Source organism: Mobula hypostoma, chromosome 13 (assembly GCF_963921235.1).
Source record: "Mobula hypostoma chromosome 13, sMobHyp1.1, whole genome shotgun sequence".
In the NCBI taxonomy this organism is placed as follows: domain Eukaryota; kingdom Metazoa; phylum Chordata; class Chondrichthyes; order Myliobatiformes; family Myliobatidae; genus Mobula; species Mobula hypostoma.
In genome coordinates, this window is record NC_086109.1 from 8,933,279 (window position 1) to 8,959,399 (window position 26,121).

At 43.2% G+C, this 26,121-nt stretch overlaps 1 protein-coding gene across 4 annotated transcripts in view; it reads left to right on the top strand.

Moving 5' to 3' along the window:
• Positions 1 to 721: 721 nt before the first annotated feature.
• The window catches only part of usp49 (ubiquitin specific peptidase 49), a 106,522-nt gene continuing 81,122 nt past the window's right edge, over positions 722 to 26,121 (top strand). For 2 of the 4 annotated variants that reach the window (XM_063065229.1, XM_063065233.1), the window contains exon 1: positions 722 to 855. The gene's annotated coding sequence lies outside the window, so the exon portion shown is untranslated. Of the gene's footprint in view, positions 856 to 1,983; positions 2,138 to 6,840; positions 6,930 to 26,121 lie in introns of those variants that run through there. The other 2 variants (XM_063065232.1, XM_063065231.1) reach the window with 2 other exon arrangements.

Below are 26,121 nucleotides of genomic sequence, written 5' to 3' on the forward strand. Positions count from 1 at the left end.
AATCGGGGGATTGCTGGGAGGCATGGTTCAAAGGACTGGGAGAGCCTGTTCCGCACTGTATCTCACTAAATTAATAAAATGACTATATGTTGCAGTAATACCCACACGTGTTTGTGTCTGTGAGTATATATATATATATATAGTGAAAAAGAAATCTCCCACTTGGATAATTTGGCCTATGGAATATGAATCAAGTTTGCTATTGAAAGACATATTTTGGAAAAAAATATCCTTAGGGAACTACTTGATGTGTCCAACTGTTTAGATGAAAACTTCTCAAGTGCTCTCTTTATAGTTCGAGTTTACTGTACCAGTCAGTGTTCCCTTTAAGATGTGTGGCCATGCAGTAGCTGAAATGCTCCAGCGCACATAGCCTTTGTTGCCACGCAGCTGGAATGTTCTTTTTTATAATGTTTTATTAAAGTGCCGTGCAGTTTTCAGGCCGTGTGAAAATTTCCTGCTCAGAGCAACGGTTGGAGCGTGTGGCTGGAAAAGAAACAGAGGGGACGTCGTTGACAGTGACCAGCACAGAGTGGCGTGTGCGCTCACACCCATGTGCAGTGAGTGTGTGCACATTTCCTTGTGCAGAGCTACCGTGTGCGTGTGTTCGTATCCCCGTGAGCAGAGAGCACGTCCGTACAGCGAGTGGCGACCCACACCGATCCGCTTGTCACGTGCCTGCCCGCTGAACCCTGACCGCTGACGTCACGGCAGCAATGGCGCCGCCCCGCCACTTCCTGCGGCGGCCCATTGTTCTGGGGGTGGATGGAGGCGGCGGGGCCCGGCCGGGCCTGGAGTGCCCGAGGCCGGTCAGTGACGGCAGGGCGGCCCGCTGTGGCAGCGGCAGGCTGGTGGGTGAGTGACTTAGTGGGGCCGGGGCGCCGCTCAGTGCTTCATTAAAGGAGGGAGGCAGGGACCTGTGGGACCCGGGGGAAGGTACTCATCCCTTAAACCCAACCCTCAACCCCCTTCACTCTTCAGTCCCCATCCCCAACACTCAACACCCACTCATTCTGAAATCCTCACTCCTCCTCCCATTCCACCCTGTCCACTTTCGTCCGTCTCCATCTCCTTTCTCCCTGGTCACCCTCCTCTACTGATTCTCTCTCCTTGATTCCCCTCTCCCTGATCCCTCTGATTCCCATCACTGATCCCTCCCGATTCCACCTCCTCGCTCTAATTCTCCTTCAGATCCCCAGATTCCCCCACTCGGAACTCCCCCAGATTCCTCCACTCTGAAACATCAGATTCTCCCACTCTGATCCCCCCCAGATTTCCCACTCTGATTCCCTACCCAGATTCCCCGCTCTGATCGCTCCCCAGATTTCCCGCTGTGATCCCCCCAGATTTCCCACTCTGATCCCCTCCCCAGATTTCCCACTCTGATTTCTCCTATTGTGATTTCACCACTCTCTGATTCCCCCCCTCTGATCTCCCCTGATCCTCCTTCTCTGAACCCCCCCACCTCTGATTCCCCTCTCTCTGATTCCCCCTCTGATCCCCCTTCTCTCAACCCCCCCTCTGATTCCGCTCTCTCTGATCCGCCCCTCTCTGATTTCCCCCCGATTCTCCCCTTCTCTGATTCCTCCCTCTGATTTCTTCCCCTCTCTGCTCCCGCTCTGATTCACCGCCACCTCTGATTTCCCCGCCCCTCTTTGATCTCCCCCCCTCCCACCCTGCTATGATCTCCCCTCAGCCCCACTCCCTCCCTCCGTCTGCCCCGGGGTGTGACATGGCGATTATGATGCCGCCGCCGTCCGGCAGTAATCCCGCTGCCTTCAATGAGTGCAGATTTATCTCAGTGACTTCAACTTTCAGTCCGGTGGAAAATCCAGATTTGCGCCTCGACGTGCTCCCCCTCCCCCTGGGCAAGCAACGTAAGGCAAAGCTCCCTTTCTTCCCCCTCCCTCCCTCCCTCGGGTGTCGTTGCGCCGATCCCATCTCGGCGGATTGGATGAAGTGTTGCCTGTCTGTCGTGTTGCTCTCATGATGGCTCCTGCGCTCGCGTCGCATGGTCTTTTTGTTGTTGTTGTTGCCGCTTTTCAAACGGTGAATTTGTTTAAATCGCAACGCGCGTGTAAATCGTAGCTGCTTTTACTCGTGTCGGATCCTCCGCGGGCAAAACCAGGATGGACAGGTCAGAAGCGAATGTTTTTTTTTGTAAACTTTGTGTGTGTGTGTGTGTGTGTGTGTGTGTGGTGGCGAGGTATGGGATCTTGGTGGCTTCATCGCTACAAAAGGGTTCCCCATGTGTGTACAACGTGTGAACTGTCCCACGCTACCTTTTCGGCATTGTTTCTGGGCGATGGAAGTTGTGATTTATGACGCCAGTGTACCATCCTTTGAATTTTCTGCCGTAATCGTTGACAGATGTAGATATTTTTTTCCCTTTGCGTTCTGCTTTTCGTGGACTTGGTGGAATGGCTGCGCCCACTGATCTGGTTTAAAAAAAAGCAGGTGGCTGTAACCCGCCACCTTTGAGGGTGAAATGTACCTTGGAGGGTACATTCTCTATTTTTTAGCATTGAATGGTGTTCTTTTGCAATTTGCCAACATATTCCACATCGAGGTCCGTGGTTATATCAGAGGTGCAAGTTCTGAAAGTGCAAAATGTCAGGGAGAAACTATGCATACTGATCACCTTGCTGTGGAATTCTTGAATGCGCTGAGCTTTTTGTTTGCAAATTATTCAAGATTATTTAATGTCATTTCCAGTACACAAGTGTATAGGAGAACTAAATAATCGTTACAGCACAAAAAGAAACACGATAAGATAAAGAATACAATAATTTAAATACATAAGCTAGCTTATATTCATTGACTGTATGTCCATGAAGTGACGCTAGGCACAGGAGTGGCTGTACATAAGGTGACTGACAGGAAACGATAAAGTAGTGGTGGTTGGGGATGTGGTGGGGTGGGTTTGTGGGTGGAGGTGTTTTCCTTACTGCTTGGGGAAAGCAACTGTTTTTGAGTCTGGTGGTCCTGGTGTGGATACTACGTAGCCTCCTCCCTGCTGGGAGTGGGACTCACAGTCCATGAGCAGGGTGGGTGGGATCATATTTAACTGGCTCTTTTCCAGCACCTTTCTGTATAGTATATGTCCTTTGATAGCAGGTAGGCATTATGAAGGTGCGTTTTTCTGGTCTTTGGGGAGCAGACATGAGAAATATAACCACAAGCGAAAATGCTATAGGAACTCAGCGTGTCAGGCAGCATCTGTGGAGAAAAATGGACGGTTGCCAATTTGGGTAGACTGAAAGACATAGGGTTGATAAATATGGGGAGAAAGGATCAGGCGAGATAGATGGATCCAGATGGGGAGGGGGTAATGACAGGCAGATGGAGGAGGGGCTGGAAATGTTGACTGTCCATTTCCCTCCAGAGATGGTGCCTGACCCACTGATTGCCTCCAGTTTTTTTATTTAGAAGCAGGTATTGGTTTTGCCACATGGACCAGCGAAGAAACTTGCCTTGTGTAATGGTTATACAAATCAGATTGAGCATCTCCATCAGGACCCAGGTCCTGGCCTGAAACATCGACTGTTTATTCCCTTCCATAGACGCTGCCTGACCTGCTGAGTTCTTCCAGAATCTTGTGTGTGTTGCTCTGGATTTTGAGCATCTGTGCAGAATCTCTTGCACCCTGTCTCTCCTGTAACAAGGTGACCAAGTTACAATGAATCTTCAAAGAAAAAAAAAATCACTTGATTTGGCCGCAAATGGAATTTAGAGTCCAGTTCTCAGCCCTACGTTTTAAGAGAGATGTAAAAGCTTTGGAGAGGGCTTGTGCAAGTGACTTTAAGGAATGTAGATCTGCTGGAAATATTGCATTGATTACTTGGGATGGATGAGACTGTGAGAAACTTTGATTAAAGTAGTTAAAATTATGGGGCGATACACAAAGGTTGAAGGAAACTGTTCCATTTGGCATGGGAGCTGGTGTCAAGAACATGCGGACCTTGAATGTGATTGGCAAAGAAACCAAATGTAAGACAGTGGAGAGTTGATTGTCTGAAGGCAGATTTTAATTGTAACAAAGAACATACTGTGGAGTGGTAGAGCAGAGTACAGGCCCTTCAGCCCATGATGTGGTGCCGATTATTTTCTTAATCCACCCCAAGATCAATCTAACGCTTCGCTCCTGCATATCCCTCCGTTTTCTTTCAGTGAGACTCAGGTTCATTTATTTATCACACGTACATCGAAACACGCAGTGAAATGTGTTATTTGTGTTAACGACCAGCACACCCTAACAATGTGATGTGGCCAGTCTGCAAGTGCCACATGTTCTGGCGCCAATGTAACATGCTTATCTAAGAGTTTCTTAAATGTCCCTAATGTATTTGCCTCTACACCACCCCAGTGGTGTGTTCCACGCACCCACCACTCTGTGTAATAAGAATCTACCTCTGACCCCCCCCCAATAGTTTCATCCCGTCATCTTAAAATGATACCCTTTCTGTATTAGCCATTTCCGCTCTGGGGAAAGGTCACTGGCTGTCCACTGTATCAATGCCTCTTATCATCTTATATATACTAGCAACATTCAAAGGAGAGCTGTGTAAATATCTGAAAGGGAAGTGGGACTACCTGGATTGTATTTGAATGGAACTACTATATATTCTTTGCTGCTCTAGCCTTTTTTTGATCCTTTGATCCCGTTCTAAAAGGCCTCCATCGTTCTCTTCTCCTTTTATCCCAAAATAAGCCCTGTTAGTAGCAGTTAGTGCGATGCTGTTACAGCTCGGGGCGTTTCAGAGTTCAGTTCTGGTACCGTTCTGTAAGGAAGTCTCTGTACGTCCTCCCCGTGGAAAGCATGGGGTTTCCCTGGGTGCTCCGGTTTCCTCCCACAGTCCAAAGGCGTACCAGGTAGATTAATTGGTCATTGTAAGTTGTCCCATGGTCACATTAGGGTTAATTGGGGTCATGGATTTGCTGGGACGGGGTGACTCGACGTACTGGAAGGGCCAACTCTGCGCTCTATGGTTAAATAAAGACACCAGTGAGTGAGAAATAGTTATACTTCACGTCAAAAACCCATCAGACTGCCACCTCCCACACTCAGTTTCCATAAGTCCGTAAGGTCTAGGAGCAGAATTAGGCCTTTTGACCCCTCTGTTCACACTGGCTCCTCGTAATCAATGCCTCCATGTTACAACCCTTTCTACAGGACCTTGAGCTTCTTTCTACCTACTGAATACCGATCCAGCATCGCTGTCCTCCAACTTTCACCGTCATCAATCCTGAACGTACTGGCCACTCTTAATAATAATAACTTATTGATAGATCACTTTTCCTACAGACATTGTCATTCAAATTGCTTTACAATGGGCTAAAGTGCAAACATGAAAATAAAAGTCAAGATATAAATAAAATGAAAATAAAAGACAAAATATAATTAACTTGAAAATAAAAGGCAAAAAGCAAGGTTAAATAAGTAGGTTTTAAGCTGGTGTTTAAAAGTGTCAACTGAGTCTGCAACCCTTCTAGTTTTAGATATTGAAATTCCACAGTTTAGGAGTGTAGTTCAAAAAAAGCTGCCCTGACAAGTATCTTTTGAGGGAGATAGTTTAAATTGACTGAAGAATTCCCGAGAACTTGAGCAGGATTGTGAAACAAAAGCCATTCTGTGATGTACTTCAGTTTCTGAACATTCAGAGCTTTAAAAACAAGCAAGAAACTTTTAAGATCAATTCTAAAAGATACAGAATCTTCAGCTGACAGGGCCTCAGGCTCAGGTCTTTTGCATGCTTCTTTGACAGTACAGGTTCACTCTAGGATTTTCCTGGGTTCTGTTCCAGTTAACTGCCCGTAACCTGAACCGTTCTTGTCAGAAATCAAGCCAGTCAAAGTTCCTACATGGTAGATTCATCCCACTGGTATATGTGTGGGCTGTTCGGAAGTCAGAGTTATATAGCCACCCAAACAGGCCTGTTGGTTCAGCCGATCTATGTGGACCAAGGTGTCCCATCCAAACTTGTCCCTTTTGCCCATGTTTGGCCCATAACCTTCTAAACTTTTCCTTTTTGTGTACCTGCCTCAGTCTTTTAGAAGTTGGTATTGTACCCAACTCAACCACTTCCTCTGGCAGTTGATTCCACATAGATACCACCCTTTGTATTTAAAAAAAAAGTTACCCCTCAAGTTCCTATTTAATCTTTCCCCTCTTCTTTAAACCTGTGCCATCTAGTTGTTGATATCCCATCTTGAGGAAAATATTATATATTCACCCTGTCTACGCCGCTCATAATGTTATACACCTCTATAAAATCATCTCTCAGTCTCCTACGCGGTAAGCAGTAAAGTCCTCACCTGTCTAACCGCTCTCGGTAACTCAGTCCCTCTTGTCCCGGCAACATCCTTGCAATTCTTTCCTTCAGTTAGTAATGCCTTGCCTATTAGCAGAGAGACCAAAACTGAGCACAGTACCTCTCCAGGTTTTTCTACCTAATGCCCTGACTTAATGAAGGTGGGGAGGACCTGGACCCTTATTCCTCCTTTCATGAATTCTGAAGCACACTGAGTGCTTTTGTCGCATTATACAAATGAGCAAGCTTGTTACTGTCTAAATGCACAAAGATACAAAATTATTCTAATAAGCCTGTGATACACAGTGAATTTCAGTTAATTGGGACACATCGGGAGCAGGACATTTTGGTCCAACTAAGCAGTTTCCTCAATCAGCCAGAGTTTCGTGGAAATAGTTAAAAAGGTATAAAAAGATAAACTACTGTTTAACCGAGCAATAGATTATGTATTTAATTTAAATACAGAACAAATTAGAATACTATCAATATTACTACAGTACTATAAAACTGTGTATTTTACTCCTAATAGTTATCGATAGAGCAACTCATCCAGTGTATGCAGCTGTGTTCTGTTGATTGACTGGAAATGAATAAAATCAGGGACAATACCTAATACAGGTAATGGACTGCCTTCGTACAATGCTATCGGCAATTGCATCCTCTGCATTTTCATTGTAACTTTCAAGATGATTGTCAATAGCTTCAAATTCTTTGTAGTTTCTAACTCTTTGAAGTAGTGAAATGGTTTAATTTTCACTCCTGGCCATTTCTGGTATCTCCAAATCTGAATGCTGGAAACCGCAGTCAGCAAAATAGTCCTGAATTGTCATACTGCTTATCTCTGGACAACTACCAGTGACAAAAATCACTTCTTTTTGAATACAAGCACATGCAGCTGACACTATTTAAAAACTGTTTGCTCGAAGCACAGTGTAGTGTCTAACGTGCAGATGTGGACTCATCTGACACTAGTTAGAAACTGACAGCAATCTCCTACCCCAAATAAACAACATTATATCCCAAACAAATGAAGGGAGTCCCGGCTATATTCTCAATTAGTTTTTGTTTTTTAAGAGTTGTCCCATATGTGGCTGCCCTGATTAACCAGTGACCCAATTAACCGGATTCACTATTGCTAAATAGTTCCTTTCATTTCAAAATTCTTTCCTCACAATGCAATTACATAACATAGTTTCTTTTATTTGTTATAGTCCTTGCAGACAATACAAAAAACATCACCTGCACATTTCATTCAGTTGCTCTTCTTAAAGCAGCACCAACTTTGATAACTGACACCCACACAACTGGCTTTTTAAAATTCTATTCAGTTGCAGATGAATTCCATTTTTTTTGTTTTTGCCGTTTAATATGTGAGAACATCATATGAATCTTCTGAGTGGAAGCCAGAGCTCCAGCAGTAGCCACCTTATTAGGTAAACCTGCTTGTTAATACACATATCTAATCAGCCGATCATGCAGCAATCCCATGCATTAAAGCATGCAGACATGATCAAGAGGTTCATTTGTTGTTCAGTCCAATCATCAGAATGGGGAAGAAATATGAGCTCAGTGACTGACTGTGGAATGGTTATTGGTGCCAGATGGGGTGGTTTGAGAATCTCAGAAACTGTGGATTTCCTGGGATTTTCATGTACAGCAGTCGCTATAGACGCTACAGAGAATTGCGCAAGGGGGAAAAAAATCAAGTGACTGGCATTTCTGTGGGCGAAAGCACCTTGTTAATGAGATTGGTCAGAGGAAAGTTGCCAGACTGTTTCAAGCTGACAGGAGGGTGACAGTAATTTAAATAGCCATGTGTTACTACTGTGGTGTGCAAAAGAGCATCTCTGAATGCACATGTCGAACCTGGAAGTGGATGGGCTACAGCAGCAGAAGACCATGGGCATACACTCAGTGGCCACTTTATTAGGTACAGGTGATACTTAATAAAGTGGCCACCGAGTACATGGCAGTCAGTTTTCACTGGGATTCTACGTTAACAGAGTAGAATCGGAGTTGTGGCTCAGCTCTGGCTTCCACTCAGAAGGTTAACAGTTTGAAATCCATCTTTAGAGACTTCAGCTTGGGACTTCAGTGTATTAGAATTTGACGGTGGCACAGTAGCCAAGCAGTTAGCGTAACACTAACTGATTAGGGTTCAATTCCCGCCACTGTCTGTAAGGAGCTTGTACGTTCTTCCCGTGACCATGTAGGTTCCCTCTGGGTGCTCTGGTTTCCTCCCTTATTCCAAAGATGTATGGGTTAGTGTTAGTGAGTCGTGGGCATACCATGTTGGCACCAGACATCCTCGGACTGTGTTGGTCATTGGCACAAGTGATGCATTTCACTGTATGTTTTGATGGTAAATAAGGAGAATCTGTAATCTTTTCACCAGATTACTGCTCAGATTGGAGAGTAATAGCTATGAGCTGATATTGGATGAAGTTGTTTTCTCTGCAGTGTCCGTGGCTGAACGGGGAACTGGCAGAAGTGTATAAAGCTGTGGGAGACTCGGATAAGGTAGATCATCTTTTGCCCAGGGTGGAGACGCCAAATACTAGAAGGCATAAGTTTAAGGTGAGAGGGGAGAGTTTAAAGAAGATTTGAGGCAAGTTTTCTTTCCCCCACACGGTTCCTGGAACATGCTACCTTGTCAGATGAGGTGTTAAGCTTACCTACTGTCTTGAATATAGACAAAAGAACCGATGAATCTCTTTTGCAAATGATCGGGAATTATTCTAAAGATTAAAGATTAGATTAATTTGTCATGTACAGTGAAATGTGACGTTTTTTGTCAATGACCAATACAGTCTGAGGAAGTGCTGGAAATGGACTGCAAGGGTCGCCATGCTTCCAGTACCAACGTAGCATGCCCACAATTTATTAATCCTAACCCTTACGTATTTAGAACGTGGGAAGAAACTGCAGCACCTGGAGAGAACGAACATGGTCACAGAGAGAGTGCACGAACTGTCCTTACAGATTGTGGCAGGAATTCTCAAATTCCTCACAGTTCCTAATTCTCACTCGGCATCACTGAGAAACAATTCTCGGACCACTGTGCCATTGTGTGTAGGACCTTGCTGCGTATGAAAATGCTGTCACATTGCTCATAGAAAAGGCACCCCCAGAGCTTCTGAAGGACTTTATACCGAATTTCATTGATTCTGTTATGGTTATTATTCCATTATTGGACTTAGTATGCCTGAAGAACGTGAATCTCAGGGTAGTATATCGTGACATATATGTGCTCTGATAATAAATTTACTTTGACTCCATCGCTAGCACATCTTCCTTTCTGTTAAATGCATGCAATATTTTAATTAGCCCTGTGTAATTTATTTATTTATGGAGATACAACATGAAACAGGCCCTTCTGGCCCTTCGAGCCACAGTAACCAGCAATCCCGCAATTTAATTCAACCCTAATCACGGGACAATTTACAACAACCAATTAACCTACTAACGGGTGCGTCTTTGGATTGGGAGGAGACCCACGCGGTCACTGGGAGAACTGTCAGGCAGTGGTGGGAATTGAATCTGAGTCACTGGTACTGTAAAGTATTGTGCTGGCCACTAGGCTGCCTTGCCATCCCCGTTGTTCACAGTGACCTAGGAAAATCCCAAGGTGGTGGGTTCGGAGAATTTAGTGACCATTGCAGCGATAAGGCTGCTGGTCGCTCCTTTCTCCTTTGGAGCAACGACTCCAACTACTTACATGTAGGAGTTAGGTGGGATTGAGTTCGACTGGGTACTGATGGCCTTCCTTTTCACGTCACTTCCTTCACTCTGCTTCCTTGAGTTCACTTTTTTTCTAAAGATTTAGTGATTATTAAAGATTAGCTTTATTTCACACGTGTCAGAGCCATAGGTAACACCCAGTGTACACCAGGTTACTGAGCATTGATGGGATTGAGGGTAGAGGGTTTGAATCTGAGGCCCTTTGTATGATTTCATTCCTTGTTAGTCCTTGGATTGTTGTGGTGTATCTCAAGTTTCTAGTTTGAATGATGGTGCCTCTCATTTTCTGATCTTGAAATTGCATCAAGATGTTGGTTCTCGAATACATCTCTGTGACGTGTTAGGAGTGCTGGCCGGCTTTTCTGCAGCATGTTATGCTTTTTGTTTTGATGTTAGAACTCTGCAGCCTCTGGCGAATTCTAGTGCGGCAGTGAGTGAATAGCTGGAGTGTTTTGATGGCTTAGAATTACCAATAAATTGCACCACTCTTCGGAGAAAACCTCTGCAATATTAAAATGACAGTTCACTGGAGGGCATCAAGAACTACACTGTGGAATAAAAACTGGAGGAGATTGAATGGGCATTTAGAGAAGGGTAACAGAGGATGCAGATAGACAGAGATGGACACATTGGAGTAGGAGATCTGGAAGGTAACATTGGAATACTAGAAGATATTGAATCTGTTGAAAATAGCAGAGAATAATAAGAGGTGCTGAATTTTGAACAAACTATAGAGCGTAGGGCACTGCATACTCTATAGTTTTAGCAGTTTTGACTGATAGTCTATATCGGTGGCTTTCATATTTTATAAAATTCTTTTGGGTCTCCCCTCAGTCTCCACCGTTCCAGAGAAAACAATCAGAGTTTGTCCAATAATTCTCCACTATAAGGGCATAGGATGCTACTTAAGGGTCGCCGACTGTACATTTTCCTCCTCAGATGCTGTCTGATCCACTGAGTTCCTCCGGAAGCTGGTTTTTGTCTCCAGATTCTAACATCTGCAGGAGGAGAGAAAACACTAGAGATTCTCTGGATGCTGGAGGTCTAGAGCAACACACACAGAATGATGGTGGAACTCAGCCAGTCAGGCAGCGTCTATGGAGAGGGATAAACAGTCCGCGTTTTGGACTGAGATCCTTCTTCAGGAGCGGATGAAAGTCTTGGCCCGAAATGTCTGCTGTTTATTCCCCTCCGTTTATGCTGCCTGACCTGCTGAGTTCCTCCAGCATTTTGTGTGATGAGAGAGAAGATATAGAATGAAATATGACATGTTTGAAGAACTATTTCAAGAGAAAATGAAGATCTTGCCTTTTTGTGGGGCCTTCATAAACCAGAATGATGTCCAGAAATGCTGCTGCTTGATGGGAGGGGGGTGGGAGTCATTTTCTATCATAGAGCACTGGAGGTATTCAGCGAGTACCTCTAGCTCTTTGTTGTTCCAGGTTCCAGCATCTACAGTCTCTTGTGTCTCCTTAGTCATTTTCACACTGTGGCTTCAGCATTAAAGGTGCTTATTTAAGACTGTAAGATATAGGAGCAGAATTAGGCCATTTGGCCCATCGAGTCTGCTCTGCCATTTCATCATGGCTGATCCAATTTTCCTCTCAGCCCTTTAATGTTGAGATATGAATTAGATGGTCAATCTTAACCACACTAGGAGATGTATATCCATTTGAGCAGGAAGATTTCCGTGTTGAATTGCTAATCTGTGTAAGGATTGAGCTAACGGTCCTCCATTTGGGTGACGAGGGGCTAAAGATTGCCTCTGACTTCCAGGGGAATTGGACTCTCTAAAGTCAATAGGACTTATTTGGTAAACTTGGTTAAGCCTCTGGATCAGTATCAGATTTAATATCACTGAAGGGGAAGAATTTTGAAAATGAAAGGGAAGTCTTTGTTACGACTTTTTTTTCTGCAGGTAATTTAAGCAGTCAGCAACAACTTAATTAATGTAAACACAGGAGATTCTGCAGATGCTGGAAATCCAGAGCACCACACACAAAATGCTGGAGGAAGTCAGCAGGCCGGGCAGCATCTATGCAAATGAATAAACAGTCGATGATTCGGGCCAAGACCCTTCATCAGGACTGGAAAGGAAGAAGGAAGATGCCAGAATAAGAAGCTGGGGGAGGGGAAGGAGTACAAGCTAGTAGGTGATAGGTGAAGCTGGGTGGGTGAAGTAAGAAGCTGGGAAGTGATAGGTAAAGGGATGGAGAAGAAGGAATCTTTCCCGTTTCTTCTCTCTGGCATGAGTAGAGTGTTTACTTTCTTGGTTGATACACTCTGTAATAGAATTGTAAGGTGTTTTTTACTAGGGGGATTGTCACTGATTATAAATAGGAAACTCACTCACTTCAACACTGAACTGATTCCGGTTTTCAAGGGCACTACTACTCATGTTCTCAACAGTATTTCAGAATCAGGTTTAATATCACTGGTATATGTTGTGAAATTTGTTGTTATGTGGCAGCAGTACAATGCAACAAACTGTAAATTACAGTAAGAAGTGTGTGTGTGTATATGTTAAATTATTAAATAAGTCATGCAAAAGCAGAAATAAAGAAGTTCTGAGGTAGTGTTCACGGGTTCAATGTCCATTCGGAAATCTGATGGCGGAAGAGAAGGACCTGTTCCTGAATCACTGAGTGTGTGCCTTCAGGCTCCTGCAACTCTTTCCTGATGGTAGCAATGAGAAGAAGGCACGTCCTGGGTGGTGGGGGTCCTTTATGATGGACGCAGCCTTTTTGAGGCACTGCTCCTTGAAGGTGTCCTGGATACTGGATTATTTATTGTTTAGTTTGTGTTTGCACAATTTGTTGTCTTTTACACATTGGTTATTTGTCTATCTCTGTCACGTGCACTTTTTCATGGATTCTATAGTGCTTCTTTGTATCTACTATGAATGCCCGCAAGAAAATGAATCTCAGGATTGTGTGCATACTTTGTTAATGAATTTACTTCGATTTGATATGACTTCTCCAAGCAGGTTTGAAGGGATGGTGGGCTGGCACAAAGTATTTTTCCTTTTGTGAAAAGAAAGCGAACTGAAACTATAAACGCACCTTGCTTGCCCTTCCAACAGAGTCAGCCTCTGCTGTGGTTCTGAGACATGACTAAACTGCAAGACCTCACTCGATTAGCTTTGACTGCTCACGCCCCTCCTTCCACCCCTGCTGTTTCCTGCTTTAGTAAAGAAACAGGACAAAGTGGTTGAAAGATGAAGGGAATAACTTGTGGAGATGGGGGGGGGGGTGTGCTTTCTTTTTAAGGAAAATTCCTGCAGATAAACCTACTGAACATTTGTTTCTCCTTTAAAACAAAAAGCTAATCACACTGTTCTTTGACAATTGAATTTTTAAAAAATGGAATGTTTTCTTTTGAGATGTAAACTAAAGAAAGGGTCCCATCTGAAATTAATATTTATTCTGTCTGTCAGCTTCTCTCCCCTCCATACCTCCCTCCCCCCCCCCGGCCTTTTATGCTATTGATTTCCCCCTAGGCCTCTTTCTTTTAACCATTGCTGATGGTTGCTGAAGTTGACCACTCGCTCTTCTAACGATGGGCTTTTCTTTTCAAAATAACAGCAGCCTTCAATACTGGCGCATTTCTTTCTATGTGTGGCCCAGTTCATCCCACAGCCAGCAGCCGCGTTTCTAAATGAACCTGCGGTGCAGAGAATAAACTGATCGACGCAGCAATAAAGCCGGAGCAGTAACGTTCGCTGAAAATGGCAGCATGCGTGCATGGATGGAAAGAAAATCAGGGAAGCGGTGATTTGCATCGGGAAGACGTGTATGCAGCTGCCTGTCCACTCAGGGTGGAGAATCGAGCTTCAGTGGGATCGCTCCGAGGTTGGCTTAAGCAAGGATTTATGCTGGAATCCTGAACAACTACAGCAGGACATCATCTCCGAAGTAAAATAAATAGCAGAAAAAGCTGGATTCACAGCAGGTTAGGCAGCATTCCTGATGTAAATATGGGCTACTCTGCAGTCATAGACATCAACTCAATTATAACTTCAGAGGGAATTTAGGGTTTTTTTTCCTGAAGTGGTTCATTTGCTGTTTAAAATGTTGATGCCCGTGTCTCCTATTCGTTAAAACAATGCACTGAAATATTCTTTTGAAGATAATGATCTTAGTTCTCTTGATTATGCCTCTGATGTGTGCATCTTCAATGTATCTGTGCTTGTGTTTTGTAAGGCGAAGAGTGGTGAATGCTGAGGTACGGCCCATCTGATTCCCACACGAGGGTTCCATATTTGTCTTCTGTTCTCCCTTTTGTTTCCTTGAAGCCAGCATGTCCTTCTATTCTGAAATTTGTTTTCAAGTTTGCATATCTAACTCCACTTGTTCAGCGTCAAAATCAACGTGACAGTGTATAAGAAATGGTTCTTAATATTTTTCTAGCCTGTGTTAAGAGAAATGTGGGGCCTCTGTGTGTGTTTGTGGCTGGGGTTGAAGTTTTGCGTATTCTGACAGTCTCCTTTGCTGCATGATTTTGATGCGGAATGAAATATTTCATTTTCTTGAAAACCAACTTTGGCAAACTTGAAACGCCCTTTAACTTTGGTAGTTTTTCCCCACTATTCAGCTAAAAGTTTGACAACCATTAGTGTTTTCTGGTCGCTTTCTTCACTTGAAAGAACTGATAAGGCTTTGTTATTGATCAAAAGTAAATAGTCATGAATAAAGCGATTGTACCACGCCTTTTTAAAAGTTTCTTCTCCCAGGCAGCTAACCTGATCACCATTTTTAGATAGTCGTCCTCTTTCTACAACCCGTCACTATAAACACTTTAAATCACTTTTTATAATGCTGTGTACACTGTCACACACGTTTCCTTTCACAGTCATAGTCATACTTTATTGATCCCGGGGGAAATTGGTTTTCATTACAGTTGCACCATAAATAATTAAATAGTAATAAAACCATAAATAGTTAAATAGTAATATGTAAATTATGCCAGGAAATAAGTCCAGGACCAGCCTATTGGCTCAGGGTGTCTGACCCTCCAAGGGAGGAGTTGTAAAGTTTGATGGCCACAGGCAGGAATGACTTCCTATGATGCTCTGTGTTGCATCTCGGTGGAATGAGTCTCTGGCTGAATGTACTCCTGTGCCCAACCAGTACATTATGTAGTGGATGGGAGACATTGTCCAAGATGGCATGCAACTTGGACAGCATTCTCTTTTCAGACACCACCATCAGAGAGTCCAGTTCCATCCCCACAACATTACTGGCCTTACGAATGAGTTTGTTGATTCTGTTGGTGTCTGCTACCCTCAGCCTGCTGCCCCAGCACACAACAGCAAACATGATTGCACTGGCCACCACAGACTCATAGAACATCCTCAGCATCGTCCGGCTGATGTTAAAGGACCTCAGTCTCCTCAGGAAATAGAGACGGCTCTGACCCTTCTTGTAGATGGCCTCAGTGTTCTTTGACCAGTTCTGTTTATTGTCAATTCGTATCCCCAGGTATTTGTAATCCTCCACCATGTCCACACTGACCCCCTGGATGGAAACAGGGGTCACCAGTACCTTAGGTCTCCTCAGGTCTACCACCAGCTCCTTAGTCTTTTTCACATTAAGCTGCAGATAATTCTGCTCACACCATTGTCAGACACGATGGTCAATCACCAACATTTGGTAGTATATGTTACCAAATGCTACCCTGAGGTTCAATTTTCTTGCAGGCGTTCACAGTAAAACAAAGAAATAGAAATAGAATAATTGGGTGCATGGACGTTATTACAGCTCAGGGTATCGGAGTTTGTAGTGTAATTCCAATCTCATCTGTGAAGAGTCTGTATGTGCTCCCTTTGGAATGCTTGGTTTTCCTCCGAGTGCTCTGGTTTCCTCCCACAGTCCAAAGACTTACTGGTTGGTAGGTTAATTGGTCGTTGTAAATTGTCCAGTGTTTGGGCTAGGATTAAATCAGGGGCAGCACGGGGGCCGGAGAGGTCTATTCTGCACAGTATCTCGATTAAGTATATAGAATCAGTGAAAAAGACTGACAAGCAACCAATGTGCAAACACAAAAATCAATTAATAAATAAATGAATAACTTCATAATATTGAGAACATGAGTTGTAGAATCCTTGATAGTTGCGTTCAGTGACCAGTTCAGAGTTGTGGTGAGTGAAGTTATCCCCTCTGGTTCAGGAGCCTGATGGTTGTAAGGTAATAACTGTTCCTGAACCGGTGGTGTGGGAGCCGAGGCTCTGTTACCTCTTTCCCAATGAGAAGAGAGCATGGTGTGGATAGTGGGGGTCGTTGATGGTAGATGCTGCTTTCTTGTGGCAGTACTTTAACTTCAGTGTTGTTTTATATAATTCTGTATTCTGAGGCTAAGGGCGTGCTCCAGCTGCTCTGGGCTTTGTGTCACTTTTGTTCTGAATGCTGTTGCTTACTCTTATTGTTTGCACAATTTGTGTTTTTTTTCTCTCTCTCTGCTCATTGGGTGTTTGTTAGTCTTTTTTAAAAGGATTCTGTCGGGTTTTGTGGCTGCCTGTAAGGAAATGAAACTCAAGGTTGTATAATTCATACTTCGATAATAAATGTACTTTGAACTTTGAAGTTGTATATTGTTTTTGTTGCATGTTGCACCTTGACCAACATACCATAACAAACTTCTGGTCCACGTAAATATATATGGTGAATAAAGCTGACCCTTCATCCTTGATCGACACTTGAAATGTCTGGGTTTGAGGTCATTGATGTGGAGTTGTCATTTTGAACAGAATCAGATGTGGAGTGAGTGCTGCGATCAGCTTGATATCGTTCCAGAGATTGAAAAGAGCCAGCAGACACTTACAGGATTAAGGGCGTGCTAAACCTACCTTTCGAAATAGTTTCAAATGGTGGGTTCCCCTAAGGGATTGTTGCAGTCAGACATTCAGAAAAGAAAGAGCTGCCTTAAATTGACTAGCGTGTAAAATCCAATGCACTAATTATTATTTTTGAACTGTTTGGGTAGCTGACAGATGACACATTAAGAAAATCCTGCGGCCATAACCATATGTGCTATTGAAATAAGATGGCACGTCAGCTTATTCTCACCTTTCATGAATGGACTATTAACACATTCTGAGGCCTTTGTTGTGTGACTATCCGTCGTTAAATGGCTGATTAATGGGGCAGTCCACCGGACAAAGGGTGCAAGGTCACTTCAGATCACTGGGGGGTATGTGCTGCAGCTGGGCAGCAGAGAGAAAAAACAACCGCACTTGTGTATAACCAGAACAGCTTTTTCTTATCAGGAGATTTAGTGGTTGAGGAATGAGTGAAGGCAAATCCTGCACATGAGCTGAACTCTCTGTGGTATTGGTCCTCCCAGGCTAGTAGTTCGTGACGTGAAACATACTAGTTAGAACTAAACGCTTTTTAAAAAAAACTGATGTGGCTTATTTTGCGTTAGATTTGGTTCACATTTTTCCACCTATATGCAACTTGAAAAGAAGATTTAAATGAGATCCACGTTTTTTTGTGTGTGTTTCGTTGAGCGCACAATAGACTCATTATCTTTGCTGTCTGACCCAGAGACGAGATTTTGTGAGCCGTGAACCTGTGAATTGCAGTGAATGTAAAAGCAACTGTTAAAGTGACATTTGGAGCTCTTGGCAGCTATTTAATTCTGCGCGATGCTTGAAGGCTGACCAAGAAAACACGGTGAAACTTGTCGCATTGCATGCACAAGGCAAGTGACATTGACAAGTTATCCAGAACTGTTTCAACTCTCACTGGGGATATTCAAGTCTGGCGCTGGCTATGTTTATTGACCACACTTTCTATGTTCGTTTTGTTGAAACTACCTTGCTATATTAATGGAATGTAGCCTGATGCTGAGTGTAAATAGCTGCCTTATCGTTCGTTCAAAGATCAAAGTCCTACCCTGAGATTCGTTTTCTTGCAGGCATTCACAAAAAATACAATAGAATCAATGAAACACTGCACACAGAGACTGACAAAACAACCAATATGCAAAAGAAGACAGATTGAGCAATTACAAAAAAAAAGATAAATAAAATAACACCGAGAACATGAGTTGCAGAGTCTTTGAAATGAGTCCACAGGTTGTGTTCAGTGTTGTGGTGGGCGAAGTTGTCCCGCTGGTTCAGGAGCCTGATGGTTGAGGGATAGTAATTGCTCAGGTCAGGGCGTTGGGGCAGGAGGAGCGGGATGGGCCGGTGGGTTCCAGCTCGCTGTTCCCTAAGGTTTACTCATCTCTGTGGTAAACTGAGGCGGTGGCCTGTAACCACCAGGCTCCTGAAAAGGCCTCGGTGATGACTGGCTTTGTGTCCGAGAGCTCACTTTCATGTTTGCTTACTTTTATTGGTTGCACAATTCGTTTTTTTCACTGCACATTGGATGTTTGACGTTTATTTTCCTGTTGGTTTTCTTTGTCTTGTGGCAGCCCGTAAGGAGACGAATCCCAAGGTTGTATATAGTATACAGATTTTGAATTTACAACTTTGTATTGTTTCTGAAGCTGGTGCTGTGGGAGCTAAGCCTCCTCCTATACCTCCTTCCTGATGGCAGCAGCATGCAGTTCTCATTGTAAATGTGCTCAATGGTGGTGGGGAGAGCTTGGCCTGTGATGGACTGGGCTGTATCCACCATTGGAGGAGTCCCTGAGAATGGAACATGAGGAAATGTCTTACCATGCACGGTTGAAATTCCTGTTTTATACAGACTGCATTATTCAAAGGCTATGGACCAAGTAAAGGGGATGAGTATAGTTGGGTTCTGAATGATCAACATGAACAGGATGGTCTGAAGGAGTCTTATTCTGAGTTGTGTGACACAAAAAAAAACACGAAGCCATTTCACCCATGGTCCACTGTCCTCTCCTGTCAGATTCCTCTTTCTTCAGAGAGATTCTGCAGATGCTGGAAATCCAGAGCAGGGCATAGCAGGCTGGCTGAACTCAGAAGGTCAGGCAGCATCTACGCAGCTTCACCAGACTTGGTCCTGAAAGGTCTTGCTCTGAAAGGTGGAATTCATTGCCACACGTGGCTGTGGAGGCCAAGTCATTGGTTATGTTTAAGGCAGAGGTTGATAGATTCTTGATTAGTCAGGGCATGAAGGGATATGGGGAGAAGGGAAGGCGGGCAATTGGGGCTGAGAGGGAAATGGATCAGCCATGATGGAATGGTGGAGCAGATTCGATGGGCCAAATGGCCTCATTCTGCTCCTATGTCTTATGGTCTTATCCTGAATTGTTGACTGTTTACTCACCTCCATAGATGCTGCTTAACCTGCTGAGTTCTTCAGCCCTTTAACTCTTCCACCTATCCCCTCCCAACTTCATATTTCAGCACCCCCCCCTCCCTTACCAATCCACCTTCCCCCTTCACCGGGCTTCACATAATTTGCTAGCTTGTACTTCTTTCTCTCTCCTTCTTATTCTGGCTTCTGCCCCCTTTGTTTCCACTCCCAATGAAGGGTTGAGCCCAAAGTGTCAGCTTTTTATTCCTCTCCATAGATGCTGCCTGACCTGCCGAGTTCTTCTCGCAGTTTGTGTGTGTTGAAGATTTCCAGCATCTGCAGAATCTCTCGTTTATGGGTGGGGAGAAGGCAGGGTTAACAAATTAATTTTGGCAGAACTTCCACTAGCCTCTTTGTCAGCAGTTGTGTACAAATCATTTGCACATGGTTGCAAAGAAAATCCACTCTTCAAAAATTATATATTAAAATTCTTTTTGACAGTTTAACTGTTGCAGAATTTCTTGGCATTTAATTGTAAATTGCTTCTTGATGAGCTCTAGTACAAAGGTCACAATCCTAATGAGTCCGGGCCAGCTACGATAATACCGTGCCCGCCACGGGGCACAGAACAAACATTGCTCTTAAAAAAAAAACAAATTTATACGTGTTCTTGAACTTCAACAGAAAAGTTCAGACTTGCTGTGCAAATGTTATAAACATGAAGTACAGATTCTTGGTAATTGGATCACTGCAATTTACTGACAGATTTTGAAAGTTCAAAGTAAATTGATTATCAAAGTTCATTATGTCATCATATACAACCCTGAGATTCATTTCCTTGTGGGCAATCAGAGTAAATCTAAGAAACACAATAGAATCAATGAAAGACTGCGCCCAACAGGATGGACAAACAACCAGAGTGCAGAAGACAACAAACTGCAAATATAAAAGACAAGAAATAGTTATAAATAAATATGCAATAAATATCAAGAACATGAGATGAAGAATCCATGGTTTAGTGATGGGGCAAGTGATGTTTAGTGACGTTATCCCCACTGGTTCAAGAGCCTGATGGTTGAGGGGTAATAGCTGTTCCTGAACCTGGTGGTGTGAGTCCGGAGGCTCCTTCCTGTACCTTCTTCCTGATGGTAATAGCGAGAAGGGAGCATGTCTTGAATGGTGGGGATCCTTGACGATGGATGCTTCTTTCTTGCGACAGCGCCCCATGTAGATATGCTCAGTGGCAGGGAGGCCCTTACCCATGATGGACTGGGCCATATCCACTACTTTTTGTAGGATTTTCCGTTTAAGGGCATAGATGTTTCCATACCGGGCCGCGATGCAGTCAGTCAATCTATGTGCAAAAAAGAAATAAGGTTTTAAACTTTCGCAGTTCGCTTTCCCGTTTGGTCTTAAATCCCTCGATATATCACTTTTTTTGCTATTATTTTCCACTATTTATTTAACTTAATTTTTAATATATACTTATAATTTATCATTTTATTATTATGTATTGCAATGTACTGCTGCTGCAAAACAACAGATTTCATGACCGAAGCCAGCGATATTAAACTTGATTCTGGTTTCGATTCAATTTTGGAAGTGATTGCAATTTTAAAATATGATCTTTGGGGCACACGTGACTGTCATAAATGTGACTTAATCTTTGGCCTTGAGAACTTGAACAGCAAGTAAGTAAGCGCTGTAAATTCCTTGCAATAAGATTTGTTCCCAAACAATAATTTAATTTATTCATCAGACGTGGGTGCACTTGGCGAGCCTGGCATTTAGCATTTGAAAAAGCAAAGGGTAGCCACCCTCCTGACACTCTGATAGTCTTTTTTTAAGAAAAAGATTATTTACATATCTTTCATCGAAAATATTTATGTAATTCTCAAATTAGTACGAGTGGCCTTGTTCTGGTTGCACTCCAGCCCCGACATGACCTTGCAGAGGAAATGCTCCCTCAATATCTACAGGTTAGTCCCAAAGAATTCCCAGCCTTGTCTCTGACCACTTGCTAATACTTATCTTTAATATATTGCTTGTGTTTGGAAAAAGACAGTTTGCATCCAGGTGAAGGATCTCGACCTGAAACATCGATTGCCCGTTTCCCTCCTCAGGTACTGCCTGACCCACTGAGTTCCTCCAGTATCTTGTGTGTTGCTCTGTTAAGTAACAGCCTTGTCACTGTATACAGTAGAAATATTCCTGCCTCAAGTTAATCCCCATCTGGGGAAGAGGAGAAAATAGACTGTATCTTTTTTATATGAAGCTGTCATTGAAACCTTTTGAATATTGCAAGGCCTAGTTAGAGTGGACATGGAGAGGATGTTTCCTATAGTGGGAGAGTCCAGGAATAAATGGCACAGAATTGTATAGAAGAATATAAGAATACAGTGACGTCCATTTAGAAAGGAGATGAGGAGGAATTTCTTTGACCAGTGGGTGAAGAATCTGTGGAATTCATTACCACTGACGGTTGTGGAGGCCAGGTCATTGGGTATATTTAAAGCAGAGGTCCTTGATTAGTAAGGGTGTTAAAGGTTACAAGGAGAAGGCAAGAGAATGGGGTTAAGAGAAGTAATAAATCAGCCATGATCAAATGGCAGAGTAGCCTGATTCTACTCCCATGTCTTATGGAAATGCATAAGGTTTGTCATTCTATCTTTCACTTATTATATGTGATGCAAGGAATCTTCATTAGTTTGGAAAGCTTCATACCAGTAATTATTACAATTGGTAGATTGCAGTGAATTTAGGACGTATCTATTTAAAAGGGAAAGTCATACTAGTTGGGCTGAATGGCCTAATTCTGCTCCAATGTCTTGTGGTCTTACTATCACTTGCACAAGTGCAGCATAAGAGACATAAAATTCACAAGGAAAACATAAACAGAACCTTTAAACCAACGACACAATTAGAACAAAACAAAGTCCATTTTAGTGCAAAGCGATCGACATCATAGTGTTGCTAGACTGTAGTTTTCAGGTTGCGCTAGCTGGTTCAAGTACTGATGGTTGAAGGGAATATATTTGCAAATGTTCAAGAACAACATATTCCTGTTTGAAGTACTCAGTAGTTGAGATAGCATCTGGGGAGAGGGAAACAAAATTTCATATCAATTGCCTTCTACTAGAAACATTAGCCATGTCCCTTTCCTAGGGGCTGCCTGTTCTTAATACAGTAGATTCTGGTTAATTGGGACACTTTGAGGTTAGTATCTTTTGGCCCAATTAAGCTGCTGCCCCAATTAGCCAAAGTTTCATGAAAATAGTTTAAAAAGTATTTAAAAAATACAAACACTATTTAATTGAGTAACAAGTTATGTATTTAAATGAAATACAGAACAATACCACCTCAGTATTATAACACTGTGTCTTGCGAGACCATGGATCTGCGCCTGGAAAGTCTTCACTCTCCAGGGCGCAGGCCTGGGCAAGGTTGTATGGAAGACCAGCAGTTGCCCATGCTGCAAGTCTCCCCTCTCCACGCCACTGATGTTGTCCAAGGGAGGGGCGTTAGGACCCATACAGCTTGGCACCAGTGTCGTCGCAGAGCAATGTGTGATTAAGTGCCTTGCTCAAGGACACAACACGTTGCCTCAGCTGGGTCTCGAACTCATGACCTTCAGGTAGCTAGTCCAATGCTTTAACCACTTGGCCACATGCCCACTGTGTATTAGTTCCTAATAGTTATCAACTGAGGAATTAATCCAGTGTATGCATTTGACTGACTGTAAATGAACAAAATCAGCGCACCTAGTGCAGATAGTGGACTGCCTTTGTACAATGCTTTCAACCATTGCATCCTCCAAATCTTAATTTTCATTGTAACATTCAAGATGTTTGTCAATAGCTTCAAATTCCTTGTAGTTCATAACTTGTTGAAGTAGTGAAATCGTTTCGTTTTTACTCTCGGCTGTTTCTTGCATCTCCAAGCCTGAATGCTTGAACAAAAACATTGAGCATAAACAGTTCCGATCTGAAGCGTCTTACTGCTTATTTCTCAACAACTATCAGTGACAAAGTCAATGCCTTTTGAACACAGACACACGCAAGTGGTGCTATTTAAAAACTGTTCACTCTAAGAATGGTGCAGTGTCTAACAGCCACACGACGTGCATACGACTGGCGCTAGTTAGAAACTGTTTGGCAATTGAGCAGCATTGTGTCCCAAATAAACAAAGGGAATCCCGGCTATTTCTCGGTTGGCTTTTGTTCTTTAAGAGTTGTCCCAGACAATGGCTGCCCCGATTAACCAACGACCTAATTAACCGGAACCTGCTGATTTTGCAAAATTTTCTGTTTCTATTGTATATCTCTAGCATCTGCATTTTTTTTGTTTTTATTCTTGACAACATCTCCTTTCTGTTTGACAGCAATATAATATAAATTGTATTATGGGTTCAGGCAGAGTGTAAGAAAATTTGGCATTTAGCTAACTAAAACCCAAAGCAGGAAGAATGTATTTCTCCTTCCTTGTTATTTTAAAGGCACAAGTCATTTGTGGTATGCTTCATGTATACTTACAGCGCTCTGTATTCTTAACAAGCATCTATTCCTCTTGTGTGTTCCAGTACTGATGGACTAGAGTTAGTACGTGGGCAGCACGTGCACTATTCAAGCGTGACGCTTCTGGGAAATACCTCACTCCTATGAGGGCTGTAACCCAAAACTACTGTACTAAAGTCCTCTAATCGTTAGCCCCTGGGTAAAACCTTGATCAGTGTTTTCCCTGGATGAAGGTAGTGCCATGAGCTGGTTTCAGAACACAGGACACTGGGGCGGCATGGTAGCGTAATGCAGTTACAGCACCGGGAAACCGGGTTCAGTTCCCACTGCTGTTTATAAAATGTTTGTATGTTCTCACTGGGAATGTATGGGTTTCCTCCAGCTGCTCCAGTTTCCTCCCATATTCCAAAGATGTATGGGTTAGTAGGTTAGTCTCACATGGTTGTAATTGAGCGGCACATGCTTGTTGGTTCGAAAGGACCTGCTAACCTGTTGCATTTCTTGATCAGGGCGGCATGGAAGCGTAGTGGTTAGCACAACACTTTACAGTACCAGCGACCTGGGTTCACCTCGCTGCTGCCTTTGAGGAGTTTGTACATTCTCCCCGTGACTGTGTGGGTTTCCTCCGGGTTCTTTGGTTTCTGCCCACACCCCAATCCAAAGACTTACCGGTTAGTAGGTTAACTGGTCACTGTACAGTAAATTGCCCCATGATTAGGCTAGAATTAAATTGGGGGTGTGCTGGGTGGTGTGGCTCAAAGGGCTGGAAGGGACTACGTATTCTGCGCTGCACCTCAATAATAAATAAATAATCCAAGAACAGTACAGCATAATAAAGGCCATTCAGCCCATGATGTTGTGCTAACTTTTTAATCTGCTCCAAGTTCAATGTAACCCTTCCCTCCCATGCAGCTCTCCACTTTTCTATTATCTGCATGCCTATCTGTCAGATTCTTAAATGTTCCTAACGTATCCCCCTCTACCACCACCTTCAGCAGCACATTACCCACTGGTACTGAAATTCAGTCTTTCTGTCGTGCTTCTAAAACATCTCACCAACGAGATTGTGCATTTGCCTGGACTCAACTCTTTATGAAATGTGTAGCCCAATATCATGTTTCCAAAAGAAAACTCAAAGAGATGTCTGCCACTGTGCCACTTGGCCACTGTGTGTGATTTGGTTCCCTCACCTCTATATTTTTAGTTGCATGACCATTAGGAAACTCATGACCTGCTTTTGACCCTACTCAGAGTATAGTAGATTACTATGAAGGAACAAACTGTGCAGTGTCTATCTAGTTTTGCGGTTTTATGTGCAATGGCGGATCGACAAAGGTTGCCCTGTTGTAAATCCTTGTTAACTATAATTGGGAATTCATCTTTTATTTTGTTCAATGGTCTTTAGATTGCATTGAGTTGTAATATATATAAACTCAACCTCAGCTAGAATTAGAACGCGTACGCAGTGGCCACTTTATTAGTTACAAAGGTGGAAGGCGGTCTTCTGCTGAACCCATCCACTTCAAGGTTTGACATGTTGTTCATTCAGAGATGCTCTTCTGCACACCACTGTTGTAACGCGTAGCTATTTGAGTTACTGTCGCCTTCCTGTCAGCATGAACCAGTCTGGCCATTGTCCTCTGACCTCTTGTTAACACATCGTTTTCACTAACAGAACTGCTGTTTGCTGGATTTTTTTTTTTGTTTTTCACACCATTTTCTGTAAACTCTAGAGCAGGGGTTCCCAAACTGGGGCCCACAGACTCCTTGGTTAAGGGTAGTAGTCCATGGCATTAAAAAGGTTGGGAACCCCTGGTTTAGAGACTGCTTTCGTAAAAATCCCAGAAGCACACACAAAATGCTGGGGAAACACAGCAGGCCCGACAACAACTATGGAAAAGAGTAAACAGTCGATGTTTCAGGCCGAAATCATTCTTCAGGTCCGAAGCATCAACAGTTTACTCTTTTCCATAGATGCTGTCTGACCTGCTGAGTTTCTCCAGCATTTTCCGTGTGTTGCTTTAGATTTCCAGCATCAGTAGATTTTCTTGTGTTTGTGATAAAATCAGAGGAGAACAACAGTCTCTGAGATACTCCAACCACCCCGTCTGGCACCAACAATCGTTCTGTGCTCAAAGTCACTTAGATCACATTTCTTCCCCATTCTGATATTTTGTTTGAACAACAACTGAACCTGTTGACCATGTCTGAATGCGTTTATGCACTGAGTTGCTGCCACATCATGGATATTTGCATTAATGAGCAGGTATATCGGTGTACCTTATAAAGTGCCCATTGTGTAATTGTGAATTTCAGACCTTTGTTCAATGGTCCTTGGTTGTT